We start from the raw sequence: 4,053 nt of genomic DNA, 5'->3' as shown, positions 1-4,053 counted from the left end.
AGAGTTCCAGAAAAACATCTGTTTCTGCTTTATTGACTATGGCAAAGCCTTTGACTGTGTAGATCACAACAAACTGTGGAAAATTCTGAAAGAGATGGGAATACCAGACCACCTGACCTGACTCTTGAGAAACCTGTATGCATGTCAGGAAGCAACAGTTACAACTGGACATGGAACAACAGACTGGCTCCAGATAGGAAAGGGAGTACATCAAGGCTGTATATTGTCACCCTGCTTATTTAACTTATATGCAGAGTACATTGGAGAAGGCAATGGCAACCCATTCCAGTACTCTTGCCTGGAAAATCCCATGGACAGAGGAGCCTGGTAGGCTGCTGTCTATGGGGTCGCATAGAGTCGGACACAACTGAGTGACTTCACTTTCACTATTCACTTTTCATGCATTGGAGAAGGAAATGGCAACCCACTCCAGTGTTCTTGCCTGGAGAATCCCAGGGATGGAGAAGCATGGTGGGTTGCCGTCTCTGGGTTTGCACAGAGTCGGACACGACTGAAGCGCCTTAGCAGCAGCAGCAGCAGCAGCAGAGTACATTATGAGAAACGCTGGGCTGGAAGAAGCATAAGGTATCAAGATTGCCAGGAGAAATATCAATAACCTCAGATATGCAGATGACACCACCCTTATGGCAGAAAGTGAAGAGGAACTAAAGAGCCTCTTGATGAAAGTGAAAGAGGAGAGTGAAAAAGTTGGCTTAAAGCTCAACATTCAGAAAACTAAGATCATGGCATTTGGTCCTGTCACTTCATGGCAAATAGATGAGGAAACAGTGAAAACAGTGTCAGACTTTATTTTTTTGGGCTCCAAAATCACTGCAGATGGTGATTGCAGCCATGAAGTTAAAAGACGCTTACTCCTTGAAAGGAAAGTTATGACCAAAGTAGACAGCATATTAAAAAGCAGAGACATTACTTTGTCAACAAAGGTCCATCTCGTCAAGGCTACGGTTTTTCCAGTAGTCATGTATGGATGTGAGAGTTGGACTGTGAAGAAAGCTGAGTGCAGAAGAATTGACGCTTTTGAACTGTGGTGTTGGAGAAGACTCTTGAGAGTCCCTTAGACTGAAAGGAGATCCAACCAGTCCATCCTAAAGGAGATCAGTCCTGGGTGTTCACTTGGAAGGACTGATGTTGAAGCTGAAACTCCAATACTTTAGGGCCACCTGATACGAAGAGCTGACTCATTTGAAAAGACCCTGAATCTGGGAAAGATTGAAGGCAGGAGGAGAAGGGCATGACAGAGGATGAGATGGCTGGATGGCATCACTATCTCAGTGGATATGAGTTTGGGTGAACACCAGGAGTTGGTGATGGACAGGGAGGCCTGGTGTGCTGCAGTCATGGGGTTGCCAAGAGTTGGACATGACTGAGCACTGAACTGAACTCCCGTTTTTTTGAAGTATGATTGACAAAAATCGTTTATTTTTAGGTTGTACGCCATGAGTTTTTAGGATGTATAGTGTGATGATTTAATATACATATGCCATGTGAAATAATTACCACAATTAAGTGAACACATTTATAACCTCACACAGTTACTAGTTTTTTTTGCAGTGAGACCATTTAAGATCTTCCTTCTCAGCAAATTGGAGTTATATAAAACAGTATTATTAACAGTATTATTAACTATAGTTAATAATACTATAGTAACCATGCTGTATATGGATGTCTCCAGAACTTGCTCATAACTGAGAGTTTGTACTGTCTGACATCTACCCATTATTCCTCCCCTACTTCCTCCAGCCCCTGGCCACCACTGTTCTACTCAATGGTTCTAAGAATTTGAATTTTTTTAGACTTCACATATAGGAAAGATCATACAATAATTGTCTTTCTGTGTCTGGCTTATTTCACTTTGCATAATGTCCTCCAGATTTTTCCAAGTTTTTGCAAATGTCAGGACTTCTTTTCTATGGCTGAATAATATTCATTCATATATATACATATATACAGTTCACAAATGTATATTATACACACACACACACCTCACAATTTCTCTATTCATCCATATGGACATTTAGGTTGTTTCCATATCTTGGCTATTATGAATAATGCTGCAATGAGCATGGGGATGCACATGTCTAAGATAGTTTATTTTCTTTGTATATATTTCCAGAAGTGGGATTGCTGGATCACATGATAAAAGATCTATCTTAAATCTTTTGAGGAGCATTTACACTGCTTTTCATAATGGCTGTTTTATATTCCCACCAACCGTGCACAAAATTCCCTTTTTTCCACACCCTCTTCAACACTTGCTATTGCTTTTTTTTTTTTTTATAATATTCATTCGAAGAGGTATGAGGTAATAATCCCTTTGTGATTTTGATCTGCTTTGCCTTCTAATTAATGATGTTTAATTCAGTTCAGTTGCTCAGTTGTTTCTGACTCTTTGTGACCCCATGGACTGCAGCATGCCAATCCATCACCAACTCCCGGAGCCTACTCAAACTCATGTCTATTGAGTCGGTGATGCCATCCAACCATCTCATCCTCTGTCGTCCCCTTCTCCTCCTGCCTTCAATCTTTCCCAGCATCATGGTCTTTTCTAATGAGTCGGTTCTTCACATCAGCTTCAGCATCAGTCCTTCCAATGAATATTCAGGACTGATTTCCTTTAGGATGGAGTGGTTGGATCTCCTTGTACTCCAAGAGACTCTCAAGAGTCTTCTCCAACGTCACAGTTCAAAAGCATCTATTCTTCGTCGCTCAGCTTTCTTTATAGTCCCACTCTCACATCCATACATGACTACTGGAAAAACCATAGCTTTGACTAGACGGACCTTTGTTGGCAAAGTAATGTCTCTGCTTTTTAAGAAGCTGTCTAGGTTGGTCATAGCTTTTCTTCCAAGGAGCAAGCTGTTGGCCAAAAAAGCCATATAGGTGGTGGTGAAAATGGGCATATTTTAAATGTGCTTTGACCTTCTGTGAGCTTTTATTTATTTTTACTCTGTAACTTAAAAAGAAAGCCTTTTCCCTCCAGTCAGGTTTTTAGACATGTGTGTAGTAAGAAAGTTGTTTAGGAAAACACCCCCCACCCCAGAAATATATAGTAGTTGACCCTTTGATTTTGGAGTATGACACTTGGACAATCAGAGAACCTCAGGACATGTGGCTATCAGATACTTAAAATAATCCAATTCCACAAGAGAAAATGGAGGAAAAACCATATTAAAAATGGCATAAGGAGCAAGTGACAGCCTTGGAAAGCGACAGCCTTGGAACATCAGTCGTCTATGGAATAACTGTTCCTGGTCAAGGCTGCAAAGAGCTTTACTCTTAAGGTGCTGCTTCCTGTTAGCAGCACTGCTGGGACTTACTGGAGAACCTAAAGAGAGTGATTGTGTTGGTCTCTGGGGGTTTATTCACTAGGATTCTAGAGAATTCTGCTTAGGGCGAATGTAGCTAGAGATGTGTTCTCTGTTGCAATTGATGATATCTGTAATTATTTGAAAGTAGTATCATGTATGGGGTTTCCCTGATGGTCACACAGTAAAGAAAGCCTGCAGTGCAGGAGACCTGGGTTCGATCCTTGGGTTGGGAAGATCCCCTGGAGGAGGGAAATATCATGTATATTTTAAAGATGATGTAAGTTTTGCACAGTTGGAAATGGTACTTCTTTTTGACAACACCAGATAACATTTATTAAGAGCTTACCACTGACAGGTGGCAGTTGCTAAATATATTACATGTGTCATCTCATGTAATCCGCAAACAACACTACAAGATACATATCACTTAAAATTTTTTGGTGGGAAAACCTGTTGACCTTTTAAATTATTCAGTTCAGCACACAGATTTGGATGCTTTTTATGTACCAGGCACTGTGCTGTCTGCTGTGATAAACGGGGCATATTTTCTGTTAATAAAATGATAAGGAGCCTAAAGTTTCTCATTGGTTTTTTTTTTTTTTTGGTCCAAGTATGGTCTTGAAAAAAGAGAATTCATTAAAACGTACAAATATTGTTAAATCATTTTTTGTTAAGAATGTGTTGAAAAATCAAACTTGCCAACTTGAGAACAGAATTTATATTC

At 40.2% G+C, this 4,053-nt stretch overlaps 1 protein-coding gene across 1 annotated transcript in view; it reads right to left on the bottom strand.

Annotated features, from left to right (window-relative positions):
* The window catches only part of LOC104994662 (alcohol dehydrogenase S chain), a 23,336-nt gene that overhangs the window by 7,118 nt on the left and 12,165 nt on the right, over window positions 1-4,053 (bottom strand). The gene's annotated exons all lie outside the window — the stretch shown is intronic.

This window comes from Bison bison, unplaced genomic scaffold (genome assembly GCF_000754665.1).
Source record: "Bison bison bison isolate TAMUID 2011002044 unplaced genomic scaffold, Bison_UMD1.0 scf7180017864263, whole genome shotgun sequence".
Lineage (NCBI taxonomy): Eukaryota > Metazoa > Chordata > Mammalia > Artiodactyla > Bovidae > Bison > Bison bison.
This window is presented reverse-complemented; position numbering and strand designations above follow the sequence as displayed.